At 52.2% G+C, this 27,475-nt stretch overlaps 1 pseudogene; it reads left to right on the top strand.

Annotated features, from left to right (window-relative positions):
* Positions 1–995: 995 nt before the first annotated feature.
* LOC119279318 overlaps positions 996–27,475 on the top strand; it is a 67,832-nt pseudogene continuing 41,352 nt past the window's right edge.

The following is a 27,475-nucleotide window of genomic DNA, read 5'->3' as shown; positions in this document are numbered from 1 at the left end:
CTATGCATCTCCTAGACAGATTTTGCGTGAGCGTAGGAATTGCATGCTACATTTCCCAATAGTGACAACATCTCCCGACGGCCATGGCCAGCGATGTGGGTCAGCAAGGCTTTTGTTCTACAACCGACATCGGCAGAAGCTACAACCGGCATGGGTTTTTGCTGCGACCAGTCACTCCATCGCGCCTGGCAACGACGGTGGCGATTTGCGTTTTGATGCAACTAGCTTTTAAGATTCTACAACCGTACATGGCAGTGTCCTCCTCCCCTCCGCCTTTGGTTCAGATCCCCTCCGCCTCCCGACCACCTCCCTCCCGACCCCCTCAGCCTCCCATCCGCCTCCCCTCATGTCACCATCGGATCACGGCTGGGCAAAGCCCGTGCGGGGGGGTGATGGCGGTGGCGGGGTGTCCCTCCGCCGTGGCTTGGAGGCGTGGCTGTGACGGTGGATCTTGAGTGGGCGCCTCGGGATGACGTGTGTGTGGCCATGGCGTCGGTCACGCAGCGATGAGACCTCATCTACCTTTGCCTATCTTCATCGTCGGTCCAAAGTGATCTGGTCGGTGGGTGTTGCCTCGCGGTGCTCCCCGGGGATGGATCAACTTGAGAAGGAGATGGTGGCCTAGCTGCTGAAGCGGGTGAGCATGCCACCATCGCCGGCGGCAGCCGCGGGTGAGTATGCCACCATCATCGGCGGCAGCCACGGGTGTTGTTTTCCTCGTTGGAGGCGATGGTGGGGGCGTCCCTCGCTCCATTGTTTCTGGGGGAAACCTCAGATCTAGAGGAGGCTACCATTGACGGTGGTGCCCGTGGGCGTCGTAGCCCTTGTTGGAGGCGTTGAGGGGCCTCCTAGATCGGATAATGGCAATGCCTTCGTTGTCACCCCCATGGGGGCATCATCTTTGAAGACATTCATCGGCTGGACGGACATGTGGACGGCTTGGTGGTTGGGCGTCGATAGGTGGTGGAGTGGTGCTTCATGCATCCTACACATCGATGGTGGCAGATCTCGGCGGTGTGGCGCAGTTGAGACTCACCATCCGATGGGTGGTGATGGACTCATGCAGGAGGACAACACTATCTGGTGCCATGGTGGTGTCAATGGTAGAGAGGCCTGACAAGGTCGATGCGTCAGTATCTGATCTGAGGATGGATCGGTGGATGAAGGAGGTGACGGCCATTGCAGCGTACGCATGTGGTGCCCACTGAAAGTGCACCGGACCGGTGTGTAACCCTGTCTAGGTATATGGCTTGGATGGGGCATCCGGCATTAGATGTTTGGTGTTGGTGCGATGCCTGTTTGGTATTAGGCTCGGACATTCGGTACCCCTTCATCACGGGGATAGGAGTAGCGGCAGGTGTTTCCAAGATGGCGGATTCAGGCTTACTGATGTATTACCTTTGTAAGGGCTTTGTGAATAATTAATAAAATGGCTGCATGCATCGCCCAGATGTAGAGCCCGGGGGTACATCCTCCTTTTGAAAAAACAACGACCTTTTTTCAACGGCGGCCATGATGATGACCAGGTGCTACAACCAGGCAATCCATTTTTGCTGGAACCGTCCATGGAAGCTGCTACAACCGGAGACCACTACGGTTGCCATGGCCATGGAAATTTACTAGGGGTGCTACAACTGGCCAACTGATTTTGCTGGAACGACCATTTCTAGCGGTGCCCAACATGACATAGGGAGGTTTCTGTTACCGGCGACGAGCACGACGATGAGCTGCGTGGTGTTGATTTTTGGCGATCGCGGTGATGCAAGCTGCATCCAGGGGGTGGCTGCGATGGGGCACACACAGCACACAACGAGCGGTGGTGGTAGGCAGCGAGTGCAAGATGCCCTGCTGCAAGTCGAGCGGGTGGGGTGAAGGCGGTGGCGCTGTAGCGTTTCGCCCGATGAAGGGAAAAGGAAAGAGCGGGCATGAGGGAGACGATGATGCAGTTTTTTTTCGGGGACCAGATCCGACGAACCAAAACTGTTGCATCGGAGGGTTGGGAGGCGACCGGTCGAAACTTTCGGCTGGTGCGCCGGCGCCTAACAGTCGCGTATCTTTTTGCATTTATGAATATGTCCATCTTTTTACATGCAACTCAACATAGTTATACATCTTTTTTTTACCTAAAAATCAACCGACTAAGTTGCATGTATGTCATTGACATACAACTCACCTGACTGAGTTGCATGTTCATCTTAATCTAAAACTCAACCGACTCATACTAAATTTGTTTTTTTCTTTTTCATTTATTTTCTCAATTCATGATTTTTAATTTATGTTTTGAATTTTTTAGTTCTTCTTTTCCATTTCTTTTTTTCCTTTCCCTTTTTTAAAAACTTATGGGTTTTAAACAAATTTAGAAATATCTCATCTATGTTCGTGAATGTTCAACATGTTCTTTTAGATGTTGTGCAAATGTTCAGCGCGGGTTGTTTTATCACGTGCGTCCCTGGTCTCGCCGTTCGTCTTGTGTCCAGTTGTCATCTTGTTCCCATGTCAGTGGGAAACGACACCTATGGGATCACAAGGATCCCTTCTGCAGTTGCGGGGCACAGGATTGTGAGAAGAGCAGGATTAGCAATCAGCACAAGGATCATTTACCCAGGTTCGGGCCGCGAGGATGCGTAAAACCCTAGTCCTACTTTGGTGGATGTATTGAGTGTTCTTGAGCTCCTGAACTAGCTACAGTGGATGCGTGGTTCAAAAGAGCCGAATCCCTCTCCAGTATGCTATGGGCCTCCTTTTATAGTCAAAAGGGGCTGCCACAGTGGCACACAGGAGGTGAAAAGGCCTACAGTGTTATGAGCTTATCGCTCGTATTACAGGACAAGACACATTTAATGTGTAGCTTAGGTGTCCTCTTGCTTTATCGGGGACGGGATCGAGGCCCGTCCCGTCCGTCGCCGCTCCCCCTCGCTTCGACACGCGCCCTGGCCAGCGTTGCATGTGGCGCCATGTAGGCAGGTAAGCAGCTGAGGTGGCGCAGTGGTGGAGCTTCCACGAAGATCTGCATGCCGCCAGGCAGGTGTGTGCTGAGTTGGCCTGGAAGCTGCATGTTGCCACACAGGTGCCTGCCCAGCTGGTTGGGCTGGCAGCTGCATGCGAACGGCGATGGAGACTTGGTTGGTGCGGGCCTGGCAGTGGCCCCGCTGACGCCCTTGGCAAGGGTCTTGCCGGGGGGGGGGGGCGGCAAGGGTCTTGCCGCGGCGCGCTGTCGTCCCCGGCAAGGATCTTGCGGGGGATCTTGTGGGTTTCCTCGGCAAGGATCTTGTCGAGGATCGCTGCCTTCCAATCCTCATCTGATCTAATATATTCTTTGTCTTCAAAAAGATCTGCATGCCACCATGGAGGTGCCTCCCGAGCCCTGTTCCAATGTGGTTGATGGTGTTGGAGACTGTGGGCTCAAGGATGGCTCACTCCGCTGGTGCGGGCGAGCCACCCTGGCAAGGGGCTTGACGGGGCTGCTGAGGCTGCTCCGGCAAGGGTCTTGCCGGGGAAACCTGCTTCGTGCATCTGCTCTCTGTGGTCTCGGTCTTTGGTGTTGCGCTGATCAACTTGTGGCTTCGCCTCCTCCCTTTTACCCTGCTAAGTGTGGCTTCGGCCCGTGGCTCTGACTGCCTGCGCACAAGTAAGGGGTACAAAGGAGTGCCCCTAGTTTAGTACACCGACAGGAGCCCCCGGGCCTGGGTCACACATAGGCGCAACGCGTTGTTGGGCCAGGCCCAAAACGGTGCGCGAGTAGACGGGGCGGTTTTCACTATGGTAAAAACTTTTCGTCCGCTGCGCTCCCCCACGACCCATGTCGAATGCAGGAAGTGGGGGTCGCGCGTGTGCACGTGACCGAAGCACGCTGGCGTCATCTTGTGGTGGACAGTAAAGAGGCGGCTTGCGTGTCTCTTCGAGGCCGCAGGGCCACTGCTCATTTACTGCCCTTACTTGGGAACCGTCGCTCCACGCGTCCCATTGTGTCCGTCTCTTGCGCCACATTTGCAACATGCATGACGTAGAGCGAATGACAGGTGCGCAGGATATGGGAAGTCGCGCGTGCGTGGGTCGATTCCCATGTGCTTTCAATTGAGCGGGGAGGACGGTCGATGGCCCCGCCCGTTGTCACTTCAATGGGTCGGATTGGCCGAAAGGGGCGGTCGAGCCCCGCCCCCGCCCCTTTATAAAGAGGGGAGCGGGAGGAATGGCGCCTCTGAATCCTTCGTCATCCGCTTCTCCCCATTCATGCTTCCTCCTTCCTTCTGCCATGGCGAGGGGGCGTGGCGACGCTTCATCGGTGGCTGCGAGGGTCTCGGCTAGACAATGCCTCACTCCTCCCCAAGAGCTCGTGGCGGCAGAGCCAGCCGTTAGAGGAAGGGGGAGGGGGCGAGTGTCGGTGTCAAAACCGGTGGATCTCGGGTAGGGGGTCCCGAACTGTGCGTCTAAGGCTAATGGTAATAGGAGGCAGGGGACACGGTGTTTTACCCAGGTTCGGGCCCTCTCGATGGAGGTAATACCCTACTTCCTGCTTGATTGATCTTGATGATATGAGTATTACAAGAGTTGATCTACCACGAGATCGTAGAGGCTAAACCCTAGAAGCTAGCCTAGGATTATGATTGTTCTTGTCCTACAGACTAAACCCTCCGATTTATATAGACACCGGAGGGGGCTAGGGTTACACAGAGTCGGTTACAGAGAAGGAAATCCACATATCTGAATTGCCAAGCTTGACTTCCACCCAAAGGAGAGTCCCATCCGGACACGGGACGAAGTCTTCAATCTTGTATCTTCATAGTCCACCAGTCCGACCAAAGTACATAGTCTGGTTGTCCGAGGACCCCTTAGTCCAGGACTCCTTCAGTAGCCCCTGAACTAGGCTTCAATCACGATGAGTCTGGCGTGCAGATTGTTTTCGGCATTGCAAGGCGGGTTCCTTCTCAGAATACTCCATAGAAGATTTTAAACACGAGAATCATGTCTGGCTCTGAGAGACAAATTCCACATACTACCATAGAGAATACAATATTCGACAAATCTAATCTGCTGACAGCTTTTTATAGCATGACATCACGCCATGGTCCGGTCATTACTCGAACCGTTTTTCACAACCAGCCCCTACACGTGCTGCGAGGCGGTTTTATTGGCACGTCTTGTCGAAGCAGTGATCGTGTCCCCCTTATCACGGGATTCTCATCAATACAGGCATGGGTAACCCAACCCTGTTTGTTTAATATGACTCCTCGATTTTAGGCAGGTCCCAAACGGTCACGCTGGGGACGCTTGATATTCGTCCTCTTTATAAGGGGGGCCAAGGCCTGTCCTTTTCTTCCCACGCTCGATCCTTCCCCTCCCGCACCTCGAGTTCCAACACCCAAGACTCAAGCTATAACACTTCGGACCTTCGACCATGTCCGGATCCAATCTTCAAGGCTGGTGGTTGGCCTCCTCCATCACAGAGGAGGACATCCAGAAGCTTAGGGAGGCCAGGTATCTCATTGCCGAAATCCCGCACAGGCTGGCTGCTCAAGGGCAGGTCATCCCCACTCCCGAACCCAACGAGAGTGTCGTATTTATTTACCACTTCCTCCGAGGGATAGGTTTTAGTCTCGATCCCTTCGTGAGGGGGCTTATGTTCTATTACGGGCTAGATTTCCATGATCTAGCTCCGGATTCCATCCTTCACATCTCGTCATTTATCGTCGTGTGTGAAGCCTTTCTCCGCATTACCCCCCACTTTGGCCTGTGGCCCAAGACCTTCAATGTGAGGCCGAGAGTGATTGACGGGCATCACGCGGAGTGCGGAGGAGCTATAATAAGCAAAGGCGACAACGCCCCATGGCCAAAGGGTTCTTTCGCGGAAACATCTGATTTATGGCAGCAAGAGTGGTCTTACATCACAGCTCCCTGAGGTACAAAGCGGGCGGCCGCTCCAGTGTTCCGCTCGGGCCCCCCGCCGCAACTGGCGTCATGGTTCAACAAGAGGCTGGATTGGGGGCCGATTAACGACGTCCTGACACTGCAAAGCCGCATCCGAGACCTCCTTAAGAGGGATGTCAGTCTTGTCAAGATAATGCAAGTGATGCTGGTTCGTTGAGTCCTACCCTACCAGCGTCGTCCTCTCCGTATGTGGGAGTTCAACCCGGAAGGACCGCGAACCATTCAACAATTCTTCGGCATGACGCTCAAAGAGATGTATGAGTCATTCTTCGGATCACGAATAAAGTGTCCGGACAGCACCGAGGACGTGGGTCTCAACTGCAACCGTCCAGATACCCAAGTAAGTAATTCCGCTACCGAACACTCCGTCCTTTATGTTTATTATAACATCATTCTGAAAAATTGCTACCTGCCAGGACTGGCTAAGGAAGGCAGAGAGGATTAGGTGTTCGGCCCCTCTTCCCGAAGGCTCGCCGGATCCTTTGTTGACCAGGATGCTTGAGCGCGTGCCGTATCAGGTGCCATCAGGAGAAGATGAGGGGAGGAATAGAGAAGCCACAGGTGGGCTTCATATTTTACACATCCAAATTGGGGGAGTAAGCGCCTCCACGAAGGAGGATAATCGGGGAGGGGGACTTAAAATCCCCTCTCCTCAAGGTAAGAAAAGGGCCACCTCCGAAGATTTGGAAACGGAGGCTTCCAAACGAGGGAAGAAACCCTCGCCAAGGGGCCCTGCCCCCGAGGGCGTTCTTGCCGCACAACGCCCGCAAGGGGGCCAGCCCTCCACCGAGCCGTAAGTAAAAGAGTACTTTGGTAAATATACCCCGTTTTGTCTGTGAGGATAATGACCAAAACATATTTGTTGCAGTCCGGCTCGTAGCCCTTCTCCACAGAGTTCGTCTTCGGGGGATCTTCCTTCGGAGATGATGGAGAGCGAAACGCCTCCTCCTGCCTCCCCATTACATGGGGCCGACGACCCCGAGGTGTCGTCACGGAGGATCTCTCCCAATCTGCCGAGGCCGGAAGTTGAAAAAAGCTTTCTTTTGCTTTTGTGCATGCTTTTCGCCTGCCTTCCTGACCGCGGATAGGCTACGGGGCTTTGCACTTCAGCCCCATTGTGTGAATACCACATCAAGGTGATAGGATTCGAACCTATGGCCCTCTGTACCCAAAACAGATGCGCTGACCAGAATGTGCTACACCTCGTCTCCCCCTCAAAACATATGGATCTACCCGAGCTCGAAGTTTGGACTATTCGGCTCCCAAGGAGAACGATAGAAAGAGTCCGGGGATGTCTGGCATACAGCCGGACACACTAATGGTTCTGCTAGGGCGAGCGGCCATCTCAGAGACACATCGCACTTTAATGGGTACGGTAATTGAGAGGATTTTATCCGCGAAAAGCGAATTGAATGAAGCCTTTACAAGTCTACTCAGTGGCTTTGAGGTACGCAAAATAATGTATATGTTTCTGACGGTACCGCACATGCTAGGTGTGCTCTGTATAGATAGTAGCCCCTGAGACTCTGGTTGCCACCCGGAGGTGGCAAACAGAGGATCGTAATCCCAGGTAATAATCGCACTGCTGCATGTGTGTAGGCGGCTGATTGTCCGGCGGCTAACCGGACTGTTGATTTTGCCGAACTGAAGAAGTAGCTGGACGTGGAGGATGCCGACATCGCGCTTGTTAACAAGCGGCTTGACGAGGCCCAGGGTATTTATGTTCAGCTTGTCCGTAAATTGTAAGAGGAGCATTATGCTAGTATCTTATAATATATTGTGACTGCAGATGGAGCTGCTGCCGTAGAGACCCTTTGGGCGGAGTTCGCCCGAGCCAAGGAACAAGCTCGAATAAGTGATGTGGCCGCCCTAAAGGCGGTCGAAGAGTTGAGAACCGAACAGCTCATCGCCAGAGCGAGAAAAGGATAGCCGAGATGGCTGTTGAGCTGAAAGATGTCACCGACCGTTATGAGCTCCTTGAAAAGGACAGCAAAGCGAGAGCGGCCGATCCAAAGAAGGCCCTGGAGGCAGCCAAGGAAACCCGCTCTGAAATGAGAGGGATAAGGGAGGAGCTTCGGGAAGCCGGTGACATCACGGCTAGGAGGCCCTATTTGTTGTGGATGAAGTTTGGAGATCCTAAGTATGCCCCTCTGGATCAGTTGTGGAGTGTTGCAGACGCGTATGCGGACCTGGCAAAGAGTGTTGCTGATGTGACTGAGTTTTACAAAGATAGGAAAGACCATCAGGTAGAGAGGTTATTCTGGTCGCAGTTCAGTGCTCCGACGCATCTGTTGCCGTTGAATGAAAGGATGTCTGCATGGGCCGAACTCCACAGGTTCTCCGGGCTTGATATGAGGTCTGTCGTGGATCATCTTTGGCCACGTGGACCAAGGCTGGACAACTATTTTGGATTGGTGCAACAATTCCTTGGTGTTGTGTCGCATATCAATGATGTGAAGAGGTCCGCGTGCATAGAGGGTGCGCGGATGGCTCTTGCCCGTGTTAAAACATACTGGGCTGGGATGGAGACCACCGCTATTGCAACTCGGGGTGCGGCGGAAGGCCAGGACCCGGCCGAGCACTTTTTTGAAGAAGTCTTAGAAGGTGCCTGTTTAATAGAGGCTCAGTGCTCGAAGAGTGCCATGTTCGAGTGACATGTATCTCAATTGTAAATACAATGCTATTTTGATTATGAAGATTGTGTTTATACTTTTGCCCGAAAGTATTGTAGTGCTTCCTGTGCGGCCATTTATGTATGTATATAACCTGAAAGTTAGCAGTCGTCGGCTTCAGCCCCCACGCATATAATGCGGGGGTGTTCGGAAAAATGCATAGTAACACTTGATCCAACGTATTGGTCCGTTAAGGAGGTGGTAGCACCACGAACCAGGCAATCGGACTATATAGCTTTAACACGTTCACTTAGCCATAGGATTTTGACGGTGGGGCTACTATATAGCCCCTAGTACTTCCACGTTCATCCGAAGATGGTGCGTGTATGTACATGACCGGGAAACCGGTCCTTCATTAATGCAGAGGAATCGTGAAGATTCCGCTGAGTCATCGAGTGGTTGACCGGTCTCGCGCTGTATCATGAGAGTCAGTTTTTGGCTTTCTCTACTGAGGTGCTCACCCAGATGAACCAGGGCACAATCACAGTAGTTCTCCCGGTGCCGCCTTAGCCGATAGAGCGGAATGTAAGGTAGCAAAACACGGGAGCCGGGCAAACCCAACATTTGACCAAAGACATGATTCAGAGCTGATGCATATAAGGCCAAACTCGCGATGCCAAACACTCCCTAAGGTATTCGGACTTTTCAACATATACTAGGCTGAATAATGCCTTTGATAATAAGCCCTGAGTTTCCAGGTACGTACATTAGTCTGGTGTGACAAAAATGCCAAAAACGCCAGTAATCCTCCTGGTTATACCGAGTTTCCGGAGGCGAAGAAGCAACAAGAGACATTAAAAAGGTTTACGCAAGGTCTTAATCTAAAAAGAAACCTGTGGGCGGGGCCCTGCTGCACATGTGCGCCGTTATCTCTGTTGTGCCGTATTCTAGAAGGGTGTAGCACGATGATCATCTGTAAAAAGGAAAAACCCAAGTGAAAGACTTCGTGCGAGGAGTTCGTTAATCTGAACCATGAAAATGCAACATGTTATCGTATTGATAGGGTTGGGCCAAACCATGGGCCTCTTTTTGCGAGTAGCCCCTAGTACCATTTATGGGGATATCCCAGTTTGGGCTGTTACATTTGGTGGGGCGCCGAACTCGTCTAACCGTGTTCGTGGTCTCGACGACCGTTTATTCTTGTAGGAGGGGCCGCTCAATGTTCGGCTGCTAGATCCGCCATGTATTCTTCCCCGCGTAAGGAACGCTCTGTATTTCCGCTAACTGTGATGACGCCACGTGGACCGAGGATCTTAAGTTTAAGGTAGGCGTAGTGCGGTGCTGCATTAAAACGAGCAAAGGCCATTCTTCCGAGTACTGCGTGATAGCCGCTTCGGAATGGAGCGATGTCGAAGGTTAGTTCTTCGCTTATGAAGTTGTCAGGAGAACCGAATACAACCTCTTGTACTAGAGAGCCCGTACAGCAGGCCTCGACGCCTAGTATCACTCCTTTAAAGGTAGTGTTCCTTAGGCTGATTCTTGACGGGTCTATCCCCATTTTGCAAACAGTGTCCTGATATATCAGGTTTAGACTACTTCTACCGTCCATAAGGACTCGAGTGAGATGGTATCCATCAATTATTGGGTCAAGCACCAGGGCAGCCAAGCCTTCGTGTCGGATACTAGTCGGATGGTCCCTGCGATCGAAGGTGATCGGGCAGGCCGACCAGGGATTGAATTTGGGGGCGACGGGCTCCACAACGTATATGTCTTGGAGTGCATGTTTGCGCGTTCTCTTTGGAATGTGAGTTGCGTAAATCATATTCACTGTTTTGACTTCTGGTGGGAATTTTTTCTGTCCTCAAGTGTTTGGCTGACGAGGCTCATCCTTGTCTTCACTTGGCGTCTCCCTCCGCTTGTGTTTGGCATTTAGCTTGCCGGCCTGCTTGAAAACCCAGCACTCTCTGTGGGTGTGGTTTGTAGGTTTTTTGGGGGTGCCATGAATCTGACATAATTTGTCCAGGATCTTATTTAGGCTGGACGGTCCATCTCTGCTGCCTTTATATGGCTTCTTCCGTTGACCGGGTCGAGAGCCCCTAAATCCAGCATTTACCATCGTGTTATCTAGGCTGCTTTCATTGTTTCGACGCTTGTTTTTGTTGCGTCGCGGCTTCCCGTTGCCATCTCTCACTTCGGATGTGCCTGGGTCACTAGTGCCACTACGGCCCAGCCAACTGTCCTCGCCCACGCAAAAGCAGGTCATGAGGCTTGTTAAGGTTGCCATTGTCCTCAACTTTTCCTGGCCGAGGTGTCTGGCAAGCCATTCGTCCCGGACACTGTGCTTGAAGGCTGCTAAGGCTTCGGCGTCCGGGCAATCGACGTTTTATCTTCTTAGTAAGAAATCTATTCCAAAGTTTTCGGGCTGACTCTCCGGACTTTTGAATTATGTGACTTAGGTCGTCTGCGCACGGAGGTCGGACATAGGTCCCTTGAAAATTGGCCCTGAAAGCATCTTCAAGTTCTTCCCAACTTCCGATTGAGTTTTCGGGAAGGCTTTTCAACCAGTGTCGAGTTGGTCCCTTCAATTTGAGGGGTAGGTATTTAATGGAGTGGAGATCATCTCCACGGGCCATGTGGATATGGAGAATGAAGTCCTCAATCCAGACCACACGGTCTGTCGTTCCGTCGTATGCCTCTATATTCACGGGTTTAAATCCTTCCGGAAATTCATGGTCCAACACCTCATCAATGAAGCAGAGGGGGTGCGCGGCACCCCTGTATTTGGATGTGTCATGGCATGCTTTCGACGGTTGTTGTGGTTGGTGCTGATTCCTAGCTAGTATTCGGTTAATGTGATCGTTTTGGTAGCTCTGATCCTGTGCCGAAGCGCGCCTCCTAGATCCATAGATGGATCTGGCCATACCGGACTTTTTGTCCAGGAGCTCACGTAAATCGTGTGCTGACTTGTGTGCGGCATCATTGGCCGTCTTGTCACGGCCGCGGGGTGGTCGGTCCGACTGATCGGTGGTTTTCGGCTGAATGGGCTCTATGGCCTCATCACCGAATTCGGGCAACAGTTTGCGCTTTTGATAGCTCTTTGTGTGACCATCACCGCTGTATTTTTCTTCTGTGTTGAGCACTTTGTTCCACCTGCGGTTAAGCATATCCCACGCGGCTTTAAGCCTTTGCTTCTGCTTCTTTAGGCTCCTCGCGGTGGCAATAAGCCTTCTATGGAGGTCCTCTTGTTCCAAGAGTTTTTCTGAGATGATGAGTGCATCATTGTTCGGACTGTTCTCCTCTCTGGAGACAGGCTGGTGAATTTTACCCTCGGGATCGGCGTCATCTGACGTCAGCTCCGGACTATGTTCATCGTCCCATAGTTCATCCTGCTCCATCGCTGGGTCCATGGGGGCATCGTTTCGTTTGGAGTCAATCGGGGTATTGTTATTTCTTGTGTTGTTGTCGTTGTTTTTACTGTGGCGGGACTTAGAGCGGCGCCTATGGCGCCGCTTTGGTGGCTTATCGAGGGGATTATCCTTCGTTGCATCGTCACCATCAGCTTCTTTTGGTGTGTCCACCATATATACATATATATATATATCATATGATGAGGTGGCAGTCCAGTGCCCAGTGGGCGGTGGTTCCTGTTCTTCTCCTGCATCATCGTAAATACCGTCGACGTCTTCGGAGTCGAAATCGAGCGTGTCGGTTAAGTCATCGATATTGGCTATGAAGTGGGTGGTGGGTGGGGAATGAATTTCTTTGTCGTCCGCTTCCCACTCGAGCCGGACATAGTTTGGCCAAGAATCTCCCAACAAGGAAAGAGACATTAATGAGTTTAGCACATCACCCAAGGGCGAGTGCTGAAAAATGTCCGCGACGGTGAACTCCATGACCGGTGCCCAATCAGATATGATAGGCACGGATGCATGTTGTTCAAATCCTGTAGCCGAAGACGAGTCCGAGGGTCCGATGACACCACCCTCACAGGAGGTGGGATCAGTGTTCGGCTCTAACGCCGATGACTGTGCAGCCTCCGTGGCGGGGTCCATCCACCCGTCCTCGGAAGGCATGATCTGCTCCGGATTGATTCACGGTGCCGCCGCAGGCGCGATCTCCTGAATAGTGTCCGATGGCAGATCAAAGTCATGCCCGTCATGACCGTTCGGCGTGCCTGACACAGGCTCTAATCCATCGAAGATCAAGTCTCCATGGATGTCGGAAGTATAGTTCAAGCTTCTAAACTTGACCTGATGGCCAGGGGCGTAGCTATCGATCTGCTCCAGATGGCCAAGCGAGTTGGCCCGCAGTACGATGCCGCTGAATACGAAGATCTGTCCGGGAAGGAAAACCTCCCCTGGACTGCGTCGTTGAAGATGATTGAAGGAGCCATCAAGCCTTAACGCGACGTCACAGTGGAACTCTCAATTAAAGCACCAATGTCGGTGTCAAAACCGGCGGATCTCGGGTAGGGGGTCCCGAACTGTGCGTCTAAGGCTAATGGTAACAGGAGGCAGGGGACACGATGTTTTACCTAGGTTCGGGCCCTCTCGATGGAGGTAATACCCTACTTCCTGCTTGATTGATCTTGATGATACGAGTATTACAAGAGTTGTTCTACCACGAGATCATAGAGGCTAAACCCTAGAAGCTAACCTATGATTATGATTGTTCTTGTCCTACGGACTAAACCCTCCGGTTTATATAGACACCAGATGGGGCTAGGGTTACACAGAGTCGGTTACAGAGAAGGAAATCTACATATTCGAATTTCCAAGCTTGCCTTCCACGCAAAGGAGAGTCCCATCTGGACACGGGACGAAGTCTTCAATCCTGTATCGTCATCGTCCAACTGTCCAGCCAAAGTACATAGTCCGGCTGTCCAAGGACCCCTTAGTCCAGGACTCCCTCAGCTAGGTCGAGGCCGTCGCGGCGCCCGGGGAAGAGGAGGACAGGTTGGTCCATAGGCCTCGCCTCCGCTAGTGGGACCTCCCCCGATGGAGGGCCACGTCGTGGACACCACCTACGAGTTCTTCCTCAGGCTGCGCCAGCCGCCGCGTTGTCGTCTTCATCTCCTGACCCCATTTGCACGAAAAATGGAGCTGGACCCACCGCAGGCACTGCAGCTGCATATGAGGGGCTGTGAGAACAGCGGTACATGGGCCGACATCGAGTTCCCCGCCCCTCGCGTCATGTATCTTTGCCGAGGGTGGAAGACCTTTTCCCGTATCCACAGCCTAACGGAGGGGCTCACTCTCCATTTCAAGTTAATGGAGAGCGGCCTCCTTTCCATCAAGGTCTTTGGGCAATTTGGGACTCGCGGAAGGTGTTGCGTGGAGAGCTCCTCTAACGATGGAAACTCTTCCTCAAGTGAGAGTGACGAGGAGGACAGCGAGACAGATGATGGGGACGAGTCCGACTAGGCGTCGGATGCCCCGCGCCTGGGCGGGTGCAGCAGCAGCAGCATCTGCACCTGGCCGCTCCTCCGGCGGAATCTGCCGGGGAAGGGGCCAGCTCCTTGAACTTCTCGGGGTCGTCTCCTTGGGAGGCTGGCATTGGGAGGCTGCATAAGAGGAAGAGGGCGGGCGGCAAGGCCGTCAAGTCGGAGTACACGGGTACCGACGCCTTCATCACATATTGACGTCCTGCCGCCTCGTCTTCGAGCTCTTCCCCCGGCACCGTCATCACCAGCCAGCTTTTGGACAGTCATCGAGATGTTCTCTTGGTGCTTTCTGCCGCTCGTAGCTCGCCTAGGCGCCCCTTTTGCTCCTTTTCGCTTCCTTGACCTGCCTCCTGAGGAGAGGGACAAGAAAGGGATTACGAGCATCTTATCTCTTTTTAGTCTGTAAGCCTTCGGGCCTTTGTTAAATTAAGAACTCGTAACCCTCTTGCTCATGTTTGTCACTCCGTCTGAACTGTACTTGTACGAGATGTTTTTAATGAAAAAGGGATGTCTGTCGGTTTTTTCGTTCGTGGGTGAAACCTGCGACAAGGAGAGAATCCTCGTTATTATTTAAGATAAACGTTTTTCGCCCGGCAACAGGCCTTGCTGTCCCCTCACTTTGCTCGACCTTTCTCGCGCCCTTGGCGGATGCAGGGATCAAGTGGGATTAGGCTCCTCGTTCCATTTCCTTGCTACCGCGACTACAACCAAATCCGGACCCAGGAGATAATCCTTTGGTACAGAAAAAGGGGAGCACGGTAGCCTAGAAATAAAACGAGGTTTCACATATCCTAGTTCCATATCGAAATGCATGATAGAGGATACAAGACTTATCTGGATCAGCAGCCCCCGGCAACCTTGGCTTGCCGCGGTTGGGTCCTTGTACTTGTAGCCTCCGACAACTTTTGTTTGCCGTGGTCGGGACGCCGGCCTGTTCCCTTTCTTCCAAATAGCTCGGCAGAAGTGCTCATGTGCCCTGCGAACCAAAGAGGACAGAAAAGAACATAGAGATGCGCACTCGACCTCTAAGCTAGGGGTTAGCTGTTGCTAAGCACTATCAACCCTAACCGAGGAAGAGACTCGACCTAGCATGCATGCTATAACTTAGGGCGCCAGTGTTTCGTTTATTTATGCTCAGGGTCTGCGCCTGGCTTTGTACAAAGGGTTACATGCCTTGCCGGCAAGGCTTGTACAAGAGGTGGCTTGCCAGGAGGCCCGGCAGCCGTTCCTTATGGGTAAAACTTGCGAAGATGCTCGATGTTCCAGGAGTTGCTCACTGGAATGGCATCTTCGGTCTCCAGGCAGACTGCGCCGGGCCTGGTGACTCGTGTTACCTGATAAGGGCTTTCCCACTTCGACGTCAACTTGTTGGAATTCTTGGCCGACTGAACATGCCAAAGAACAAGGTTGCCTTCCTCGAAGCTCCGGGCATGACCCTTGCGGCTATGGTAGTGGCGCAAGGCTTGCTGGTAGCGTGCTGCTCTTGCAGCCTCCCGGAGACGATCTTCCTCAAGGAGCATTGTGCCATCTTGCCGCAATCGCTCTTGCTCAAGCTCATCATAAGCGAGCACTCGAGGTGACCCGTATATGAGTTCCATGGGGAGAACTGGTTCTGCCCCGTAGACCAGGGAAAAGGGTGTCTGGCCGGTGGCTCGATTCGGTGTTGTTCTGATCGACCAAGGAACCGCCGGCAACTCGTCAATCCAGCGCTTTCCACTCTTGTGCAGCCTTTCAAAAGTCTTCGTTCTTAAGCCTCGCAGAACTTCGGCATTTGCTCTCTCTGCTAGGTCGTTGCTCCGTGGGTGTGCCATGGAAGCAAAACAGACCTTGCTACCGTGATCCTCAATGTACTGCATGAAGGCGTGACTTGTGAACTGTGTGCCGTTGTCGGTGATGATCCTATTAGGTACCTGTCGGTGTCAAAACCGGCGGATCTCGGGTAGGGGGTCCCGAACTGTGCGTCTAGGCGGATGGTAACAGGAGACAAGGGACACGATGTTTTACCCAGGTTCGGGCCCTCTTGATGGAGGTAAAACCCTACGTCCTGCTTGATTAATATTGATATTGTGGATGTTTACAAGAGTGGATCTACCACGAGATCAAGGAGGCTAAACCCTAGAAGCTAGCCTATGGTATGATTGTAATGGTTGTTGTTGTGTCCTACGGACTAGAGCCATCCGGTTTATATAGACACCGGAGAGGGCTAGGGTTACATAGAGTCGGTTACAATGGTAGGAGATCTACGTATCAGTATCGCCAAGCTTGCCTTCCACGCCAAGGAAAGTCCCATCCGGACACGGGACGAAGTCTTCAATCTTGTATCTTCATAGTCTTGGAGTCCGGTCGATGATGATAGTCCGGCCGATGATAGTTCGGCTGATGATGGTAGTCCGGCTATCCGGACACCCCCTAATCCAGGACTCCCTCAGTAGCCCCTGAACCAGGCTTCAATGATGATAAGTCCGGCGCGTATATTGCTTGGCATTGCAAGGCGGGTTCCTCCTCTGAATGATAGAAGATTGTGAACACCAGGATAGTGTCCGGCTCTGCAAAATAAATTCCACATTCCACCATAGAGAGAATAATATATACACAAGTTCAATCTGCTGACGTTTTTTGCGGCATGACGTCACGCCACTACCAAGCCATTACTTGAATCGTTTTTTACTCTACCACCTCAGCGCATTTAGCGAAGCGGTTTCCTTGGCACGTCTTGTCGAAGTAGAGATTGTGTTCCCCCTTAATTCGGGATTCTCATCAATACGGACGTGGGTAACCCAACCGCGCCCGTCGCCCCGCCCCCTCTATCGAAGGCGAGTCCCAAATGGTCACGGAGAGGGCTCTTGGTATTCTCCCTCTTTATAACGGGACCAAGGCTCGTTTCTTTTCTTCAATCCTCCATTGAATCCTCTCCCCGCTCCAAGTTCCAGCACCTAGAGCTCCAGATTCGAGTGCTTCGGACCTTCAACGATGTCCGGTTCCGACCTCCAGGGCCGGTGGATTCCCTCCTCCGTCACGGAGGAGGACGTGCTAAAGCTGCAGGAGGCCAAGTACCTGGCTTATGAGATTTCGCACAGGTTGCCTGCCGAAGGGCAGGCCATCCCCACCCCCGAGCCCGGCGAGTATGTCGTTTTTGTATCCCACCTCCGTCGGGGTTTAGGCTTCCTGATGGATCCTTTTGTGAGAGGGCTCATGTTTTACTATGGGTTGGAATTCCACGATTTGGCTCCGGAGTCCATCCTCCATATTTCCGCATTTATTGTTGTCTGCGAAGCCTTCCTCCGCGTCACCCCTCACTTCAGCCTGTGGCTGAAGACCTTCAATGTGGCGCCGAAGATGATCGGGGGGCGTCAAGCGGAGTGCGGCGGGGCGGCCATAAGTAGGAGGGCCGATGCCCCGTGGCCCGCTGGCTCCTTCCAAGAGGAGCTCGGCCCGTGGCAGCAAGAGTGGTTTTATATCACCGTTCCGAGGGGCCGCAGACAAAAGCCGCTGCCCTTATTCCGCCCGGGACCTCCACGACGATTGATGTCGTGGGTCAACCAAGGGCTCAACTGGGGGCCGTCAAAGGACGTGCCCCTACTGCAGGGCCGGATTCGAGATCTCCAAACGAGGGAGGTCGATATGGTGGTGGTAATGCAGGTTATGCTGATTAGGTGTCTCTCGCCCTGCAAACGCCGCCCTCTCTGGCTGTGGGGGTTCAATCCGGAGGGCCCACAGATTCTTCAACACTTCATGGGTATGACACCCCTGGAGATGTACAAATTATTCATCGGATCGCAAGAGGCGCATCCGGAATTGACCGAGGATGCTGGCCTAAGCTGCAATCGCCCGGATACTCAAGTAAGTAGTTCCAAGTCCGGACATACCGTTTGTTTGCCTTTCGATAATTCGCCTTATGACCAACTTCCTTCTAAACAGGAGTGGATAGCGGAAGCAAAATTGATATGGTGTTCGGCCCCCCTCCCCGAGACCGCGCCGGATTCCGTGCTGGTTCGGATGCTTGAGGTTGCGCCTCTAGAGGAAGGCGAAGGGGAAAGCAGGAAAGCAACTGCCTCGCCTAAGGAGGCTCTTGAAAGAGGGGGGATCGAGAATCCCTCCCTCCAAGGGGAGAAGAGGACTGTCTCCGAGGACCCGGGGGCAAAAGCCCCTAAACGGGGGAAGAAATCTTCGCCAGAGGGTCCTGCGTCCGGGGAGGCCCCGGCCGCACAATCTCCCTTAAAGAGTCAGCCCTCCAACGAGCCATAAGTAGAAAGAAAGGAGTTTTATAGTAAGGGACATCCCTATTTGTGCTTCTGAGGATAACTAAAGTTTTTACCTTGTAGTTCGGATCTCCGTCCTTCGCAAATGAGCTCGTCTTCGGGGGACCTTCGTCTTGAGATGATGGAGAGCGAGACGCCTCCGTCCGGGGCGCCGTCGGATAGGGCGGACGAGCCTAAAGTGTCGTCACGGAGGGAGCCCTCGGGTTCGGCAAAGCCGTATAGTTCGGCGCCAACTGGTGTATGGCTGAAGGATCTGCTTGAGAAGGCGTCTATCTCAGAAGATCACCACGCATTGATGAGCATGGTGATTGAAAGGGTTTCGTCCGCCGAAGGCGGGTTGCATAATGCCGTCAGGAGTTTGCTGGCGGGGTTTGAGGTGTGTAAAAATGACACACCTTTTAACAGTTTAGCATATAGAATGCACCCTGTATAGATAGTAGCCCCTGAGACTCGGTAGGTTGTCGAAATCGACAGCGTGCCGAGGATCAAAATCACAGGTTTAAATTTCCGCCGTGCTGATGCAGGTGGCGGGTCGTCCGGGGGCCAGCCGGACTGATGGAGTTGCTGAACTAAAGCGGCAACTCGCTGTTGCGGATGCGGACATCACGCTGGTCAACAGGCGACTTGATGAGTCGCAAGGTAAGTGTTTCTGTGCGGTCACTTGGTAAGGGGGCCGAAGCCAGCTCCTTACAACATGTGCGTGAAATGCAGATAGTGCCGCTGCTGTGGAGAGCCTTCGGGCCGAACTTGCTCAAGCCAAGGAGCAGGCCAGAAGGAGTAATGCGGCAGCCTCGAGGGCGGCCAAGGAGTTAGCGGCCGAAAGGGCCGAACACTGCCGGAGCAGGGAAGATATGGCCGAAATGGCCGTGAAGTTAAAAGATGCTACCGACCGCAATGAGGCTCTTGGGAAGGAGCGCCTAGCGGGGCAAGAAGACCTGGAGAAGGCCACCGCCGAAGCCAAGGATGCCCGCTCTGCAATGCGGGCTATAAAGGAAGAGCTGCGCTAGGCCGGAGAAATTGTAGCTGGCAAGCCTTTTCTGCTGCGCCGAAGGTTTACGGATCCAAAGTATGCTCAGCTGGGCCAAGTGTGGGGTCCAGAGGACCCTTATATGGACTTAGCAGCGAGTGCGGCGGAAGCCGTTGTGCATTTTCGAAGCCGGAAGGATCACAAGACGGAAGAGCTGTTTTGGTCTCAATTCCATAGTCCGGAGTGTTCACTTCCGCTGACCGACCGTTTGGCCGAGTGGGCTGAGCTAAATAGGTTGTCCGGGCTTGCTATGACAGATATAGTGACCCATGTCTGGCCGGATAGGCCCGATTCGAAGAGTTACTTTGGCTTATTGCAGCAATTTCTTGGAGCGGTGCCGCATATCAAGGCGATGAAGCGGTCGGCCTGCATAGAGGGTGCGCGGATGGCACTCGCCCGTGTGAAGACACATTGGACAGAGATGGATGCCATCGCTGTTGCGACCCCGGGTTCGGACGATAACCGGTTACCCGCCGAGCACTATTTTGGCGAAGTGCTGCGTGGTGCTCGTGTAATAGAGTCGCAGTGCTCAAAAAATGTTACGTTCGAATGAATGTTTTTTTGATGTAAAACAATATTTATGATGTAAGCGCCTTTTATACTTGTGCGTTCAAGTAATAGAATATCTCCTATGGGGCCGTTCATGTATACGTGTGTATAACCTGAAAGATGGCAGTCGTCGGCTTCAGCCCCCACGCACAAGGTGCGGTGGTGTTCGCAAAAAATAGCGCGTTTTCACACTTAATCCGACGTCTCGGTCCTGTAAAGGAGGTGGTAGCGTAGCAAACGAGGCAACCGGACTATAATGCTTTATCACTTTCACTTAGCCATGGAGTTCGAGGGTGGGGCTATGACATAGCCCCTAGGGGCACCGCGCTCTCCGAATTTGGGGCGCGTATGTGCCTGGCCGGAAAACGGCCCTTCGTCAAAGCGAAGGAATTCTAAACATTCCCATGGTCGATCGAGTGGTTGACCAGTCTCTCGCTGTATCATGACAGTCAATTTTCGGCTTTCTCTACTGAGGTGCTCGCCCAGCCGAACTGGGGCACAATCGCAGTAGTTCTCCTGGTGCCGCGTTAGCCGATGATACAGAACGTAAGGCAGCAAAACACAGGAGCCGGGCAAACCCAACATTTGACCAAAGACATGATTCGGAGCTGATGCATATAAGGCCTAACTCGAGACGCCGAACACTCCCGAAGGTGTTCGGTCTTTACAATAGCGGGCAAAACAATGCCCTAAGCCCCTTGTGTCCAGGTACGGGCAGGTTCTTCTGGCGCGGCCGGTGCCAAAACGCCAGTCTCCACTCTGGTTATAATGAGAAACCAGGGGATTATAGCAACAAGAGACAGTAAGAAAGGTTTACGTAGGGTCTTAGTCTGAAAAGAGTCCTTGCAACGGGTCCCTACTGCACGTCTGCGCCTGTGTCTCCGTTGTGCCGTATCCTGGACGGGTGTGCACGCTGTTCATCTGTAAAAAGAGAGGAACTTAGTTTGAAAAGAAATCGTGCGAGAAAGTGCATAAAAAATTGACATATAGATTAATAAAGCTGAGCCTATGCTAGCTCATTATGGCTTATATGTACAAACCCTTGTGAAGGGGTGTGTGGCTAGGTAGCCCCTAGCTTATTTATTCCGGACTCGTCCAGCCGTGTCTGGGGTCTCAGGCGACCTTTTAATGAAATGATGCCACGTGGACCGGGCATTTTAAGCGTAAGAGACGCGTAATGTGGTATTGCATTGAAGCGGACGAAAGCTTCTCGTCCCAGTGATGCTTGATAGCTACTTTTAAATGGGGCGACATGAAAGGTTAGCTTTTCTCGTCGGAAGTTGTCAGGTGACCCGAACACAACTTCTAGTAATAATGAAACTGTGCACCTAGCGTAAGGGCCTGGCGCCACTCCTTTAAAGGAAGTGCGGCTATGCCAAATTGTAGTAGGGTCTATCCACACTTGCGGATTGTGTCCGGATATAGCAGGTTTAAGTCACTACCGCCGTCCATCAAAACCTGCGTGAATTGCAGTCCGTCTATTATGGGATCCAATATCAGGGCAGTCTATCCTGCGTTCCAGATACTTCTGGACTAATCCAGATGGTCAAAAGTGATTAGTTTTGACATCCAATCTCGGTGTTCCGCCGGGGTGGACCGTGCGACACTTGTCTTAGCGAGTGCCTATTGGTTTTCCGTACTATCACATGAAGTGAGTTTACTATTTTGACTTCTTGTGGGAAAGTCTTTTGACTTCCGGTGCTCTGCTGGTGGGGTTCGTCATCGTCCTCGCTTGGCGCATCGAGCCCCTTGTGTCCGGCGTTGAGTCTGCCGGACTGTTTAAAAACCCAACAATTTTGGTTGGTATGGTTTGCAGGCCTTCCGGAGGTACTGTGGATTTGACATATCCGATCTAAAATTTTGTTTAAATTTGATAGCTCGTCGCTATTGTCCTTAAGAGGCAGTGTTTTATTGTTTGGCCGCGAGCTTTTGAATCCGGCGTTGACCGCCGTGCCCTTTGGGCTTTTTTCTTTATTCCGGCGCTGATCTTTCCTGCGCCGTGATTTTCCGTTTCCATCTCTGATCTCGGATGTACTCGGGTCGCTGGTGCTGCATCTTGCTAGCCAGTTGTCTTCTCCTGCTCAAAAGCACGTCATGAGGCTTGTTAGCGCGGCCATTGTTCTTGGCTTCTCTTGGCCGAGGTGTCTGGCGAGCCATTCGTCTCGGACGTTGTTTAAAAGCTGCTAAGGCTTCCGCGTCCGGACAGATGACTATTTGGTTCTTTTTGGTAAGGAACCTGTTCCAGAATTTGCGCGCTGACTCTCCGAGCTATTGGGTTATATGACTCAGATCGTCTGCATCCGGAGGACGGACATAAGTCCCTTGAAAATTTGCTCTAAACGCGTCCTCAAGCTCTTCCCAACTTCCAACAGTGTTTTCTGGGAGGCTTTTGAGCCAATGCCGAGCTGGCCCTTTGAGCTTGAGGGGTAGGTATTTTATGGCGTGGAGATCATCTCCTCTAGCCATGTGTATGTGTAGTATGTAATCTTCTATCCAGACTCCTGGGTCTGTTGTGCCGTCGTATGCCTCTATGTTTATGGGTTTGAACCCTGCTGGAAATTCATGATCCAGCACCTCATCGGTAAAACATAGCGGGTGTGCGGCACCCCTGTATTTGGGTGTGCCGCTGTCTTCGAACACTTTTCGTGTTGTGTTACTTCCTGGGGCCCTCCTTTTTGGCCCGTAGATGGACCTAGTTGGGCCGTCCGTTTTCTCAGGATCATAAGGCGGCTTGTGTGCGGTGCCGCTTGTCGCTTTTGGCCTATCATCTGGCCGTCTATCCGGCCAGGCGGCCTCTTTATTTTTTGACTGTGAGGGCTCTATGGCTTCCTCGTCAAATTCTGGCAGCAACTTGCGCTTCGGGTAGCTCTTTGTTTGATGGCCATTGCCATATTTGTCTGCGGTCTTGAGTATTTTGCTCCACTTCATTCTGAGTATGTCTTCCGCTGTTTTGAGCTTCCGTTTTTCCTTCTTCAAACTTCTTGCAGTGGCGACGAGTCTTTTGTGAAGGTTCTTATGCTCCGGTGGTGTGTCCGGACTGTTGATTGCTCCGTGAAGGGGTTGATTATCCGGTTCGTCCTGTCCGGATGGTTGCTTGGTTGTATGTTCGTCGTCCGCTGGTTTGCCCTGCTCTATCACTGGGTCATTAGGAATGCTGCTTTGATCGAGGCGGGACTGAGGGCGGCGTCTACGTCGCTGTTTTGGTTGTTTATCGACGGGATTATCCTCTGCCGCATCCCGTTGTTCCTCGGTATCGCTTCCCTTTGGGGTGTCCACCATATGTACGTCATGTGACGAGGTGGCCTTCCAGTGCCCTGTAGGCGCTCGTTCTTGATCGTCTCCGTCATCGTCGTCCATACTGTTGATGTCTTCGGAGTCGTAATTTAGCACGTCGGTTAGATCGTCGATGGTGGCTACGAAGTGGGTGGTGGGTGGGCTCTGAATTTCTTCATTGTCCGCGTCCCGACCATCCTGGCCATAGTTCAGCCAGGGCTCTCCGGATAGTGAGAGACGCTTCAGCGAATTTAAGATATCGCCGAAGGGTGAGTGCTGAAAGGTGTCCGCAGCGGTGAATTCCATGATCGGCGCCCAATCGGATTCGACTATCAGGGGCGCAGGAGGTTCGGAGTCCAGCAGAGAGTCCGGCACCTCGGAGTCATGAGCTTTATGCGGGACAAGGTAAGTGTTCGGCTCCATCGCCGTAGAAGTTGCAGCTCCCGAGGCGGTGTCCAGCCATCCGTCCTCGATCTGAGCGATCGGCTCCTGACTATGGGTCGGAGCGGATTTGTGTGCGGCCTCCAAGGTGCTGTCCGGCGGCAGAGTTAGGTCGTGCCCATCGTGACAGCACGACACGCTCGGCTGTGGCTCAGATCCATCGAAGATCAAGTCCCCGCGAATATCGGCCGTGAAGTTTAGGCTCCCAAACCTGACCTGACGGCCAGGGGCATAGCTTTCGATCTGCTCCAGATGGCCAAGTGAGTTGGCCCGCAGTGCGAAGCCGCCGAATACGAAGATCTGTCCGGGGAGAAAAGTCTCACCCAAGACTGCGTCGTTGTCGATTGAAGAGGCCATCAAGCCTATCGGTGACGACACAGAGGAACTCTCAATGAAAGCACCAATGTCGGTGTCAAAACCGGCGGATCTCGGGTAGGGGGTCCCGAACTGTGCGTCTAGGCGGATGGTAACAGGAGACAAGGGACACGATGTTTTACCCAGGTTCGGGCCCTCTTGATGGAGGTAAAACCCTATGTCCTGCTTGATTGATATTGATATTGTGGATGTTTACAAGAGTGGATCTACCACGAGATCAAGGAGGCTAAACCCTAGAAGCTAGCCTATGGTATGATTGTAATGGTTGTTGTTGTGTCCTACGGACTAGAGCCATCCGGTTTGTATAGACACCGGAGAGGGCTAGGGTTACATAGAGTCGGTTACAATGGTAGGAGATCTACGTATCCGTATCGCCAAGCTTGCCTTCCACGCCAAGGAAAGTCCCATCCGGACACGGGACGAAGTCTTCAATCTTGTATCTTCATAGTCTTGGAGTCCGGTCGATGATGATAGTCCGGCCAATGATAGTTCGGCTGATGATGGTAGTCCGGCTATCCGGATACCCCCTAATCCAGGACTCCCTCAGTACCCCAAAACGGCAAACTAGCCCCTTAAAGAACTTGATGGCTGACTGCGCTGTCACCTTCCTCACTGCTTCCACCTCTGGCCACTTTGTGAACTTGTCGATTGCAACGTACAAGTACTCAAAGCCCCCGACAGCACAAGGGAAAGGGCCCAATATGTCGAGCCCCCAGACCTAGAAGGTCTAGGAGAGAGGGATGGTTTGAAGGGCTTGAGCTGGTTGATGAAGCTTCTTCGAATGGAACTGGCATGCTTCACACTTGGTTACTAGTGCCGTCGCATGCTCGAGGGCAGTAGGCCAGAAGAAACCTTGTCAGAAAGCCTTGCCAGCAAGGTCCCTTGACCCTATGTGGGAGCTACATATGCCTCCATGTATCTCTGCCAACAGCTCTAGTCCTTCCTCCCAGGAGATGCATTTCAATTTCACCCCATTCGGTCTTTTTCTGTACAAGGTGTTGTCAAAGAATTGATATAGAGCAGACCGGCGGGCTACTCTCTCTGTCTCTTCCTTCTCCTCAGGAAGCTCTCCTTTTTGGAGGAATCAGATGGTGTGCTGCACCCATGCCGGAGCCCGTGGCTCGACGACAAGGATCAAAGGCATCTCTTCTGCCATGGTAGCGACCGTCTCTACGGCCATGATCTGAGGCCCTGCCGGAGTCGGTTGCCCCGCGGCAGGATCGACATCCACGGCAACATCTTCGCCAGCGGCTCCCGGGAGCTCGGTGGGGAAGTACTTGCCGGGGCCTAGCTTCCTCCGCTTGTTCTGCCCGGTTGATGATTTGATGGATGGTTGAGTTAACTGAAGCACAAAAGTACCTGGTTCTACAGGTAGCTTGAGGGCAGCGTGCTTTGACAGGTAGTCGGTGATGTCATTTTCCGTCCGAGGGACATGCTCTTCTTGAATACCGCAAAGCACTCCTCTAGTTTCCTCACTTCATCCACGTAAGCTTCCATCAGCGGGCTTTGGTAATCTTTGTTGATCTGCCTGACGACGAGCTGCGAATCACCCCTGACGATGAGCTTTTTCACTCCGAGGTCCGCCGCAATCCTGAGACCGGCAAGCAAGCCCTTGTACTCGGCGGTGTTATTAGCTGACATCTCCCGAGGAAAGCGCATTTGGATGACATACTTGAGATGCTCTCTCGTGTGTACAACAAGCAGCACACCAGCACCGGCGCCTTGCAGCAAAAAATCCCCATCAAAGTACATGATCCAGTTGCGACTCGTTTCCTTGTCGGGGAGAGTGGTCTCTTGTACCTCTTCGTCGGGCGTCGAGGTCCATTCAGCAACGAACTCCGCCAAGACTCTGCTCTGAATCGTTGAGATGCTTTTGAACATCAAACACTTGACAGCTCCAGGGCCCTGATACGTCCATTTTGCATCATGCTTTTATGTCAATATTTATTGCATTATGGTCTGTTATTACACATTATATCTCAATACTTATGGCTATTCTCTCTTATTTTACAAGGTTTACCATGAAGAGGGGGAATGCCGGCAGCTGGAATTCTGGCTGGAAAAGGAGCAAACATTGGAAACATATTCTGCACTGCTCCAAAGGACCTAAATCTCCACGAAACATGTTTTTGGATTTATTAAGAATTATTGAGCGAAAGAAATACATCAGGAGGCCCACACCCTGGCCAGGAGGGTGGGGGGCGCACCCCCCTACTGGGCGCGCCCCCTGTCTCCTGGGCCCCCTGGTGGCCCTCCGGTGTCCATCTTACACTATATGAAGGCTTTTACCCTGGAAAAAATCATGGGAAATCTTACGGGACGAAACTCCGCCGCCACGAGGTGGAACCTTGGCGGAACCAACCTAGGGCTCTGGCAGAGTTGTTCTGCCGGGGACACTTCCCTCCGAGAGGGGGAAATCATCACCAACGTCATCACCAACAATCCTCCCATCGGGAGGGAGTCAATCTCCATCAACATCTTCACCAGCACCATCTCCTCTCAAACCCTAGTTCATCTCTTGTATCCAATCTTGTATCCAAAACCACAAATTGGTACCTGTGGGTTGCTAGTAGTGTTGATTACTCCTTGTAGTTGATAATAATTGGTTTACTTGGTGGAAGATCATATGTTCAGATCCTTAATGCATGTTATTACACCCCTGACTATGAACATGAATATGCTTTGTGAGTAGTTACATTTGTTCCTGAGGACATGGGTGAAGTCTTGCTATTAGTAGTCATGTGAATTTGGTATTCATTCGATATTTTGATGAGATGTATGTTGTCTTCTCCTCTAGTGGTGTCATGTGAACGTCGACTACATGACACTTCACCATTGTTTGGTCCTAGAGGAAGGAATAGGGAAGTAATAAGTTGATGATGGGTTGCTAGAGTGACAGAAGCTTAAACCTTTATGCGTTGCTTCGTTAGGGGCTGATTTGGATCCACATGTTTCATGCTATGGTTAGCTTTACCTTAATACTTTTGTTGTATTTGAGGATGCTTGCAATTGGGGTTAATCATAAGTGGGATGCTTGTCCAAGTAAGGGCAGTACCCAAGCACCGGTCCACCCACATATCAAATTATCAAAGTACCGAACGCGAATCATATGAACATGATGAAAACTAGCTTGACGATAATTCCCATGTGTCCTCGGGAGCTCCTTTCTCATTATCAGAAATTGTTCAGGCTTTTTATTTGCTACATAAAGGATTGGGCACCTTGCTGCACTTTATTTACTTTGTTTACTTGTTACTCGTTACTATTTATCTTATCACAAAACTATCTATCACCTACAATTTCAGTGCTTGTAGAAAACCGTACTGAAAACCGCTTATCATTTCCTTCTGCTCCTCGTTGGGTTCGACACTCTTACTTATTTCAAGGACTATGATAGATCCCCTACACTTGTGGGTCATCAAGACTCTTTTCTGGCGCCGTTGCTGGGGAGTGTAGCACTTTTGGTGAGTGGAACTTGGTAAGGAAACATTTATATAGTGTGCTGAATTTTTTTGTTACTTGTTACTATGGAAACTAATCCTTTGAGGGGCTTGTTTGGGGCATCTTTGCC

This window comes from Triticum dicoccoides, chromosome 3B, assembly GCF_002162155.2.
Source record: "Triticum dicoccoides isolate Atlit2015 ecotype Zavitan chromosome 3B, WEW_v2.0, whole genome shotgun sequence".
Classification (NCBI taxonomy): domain Eukaryota; kingdom Viridiplantae; phylum Streptophyta; class Magnoliopsida; order Poales; family Poaceae; genus Triticum; species Triticum dicoccoides.
The sequence above is the reverse complement of the archived record's forward strand: the minus strand, read 5'-3'. Positions and strand labels throughout refer to the sequence as shown.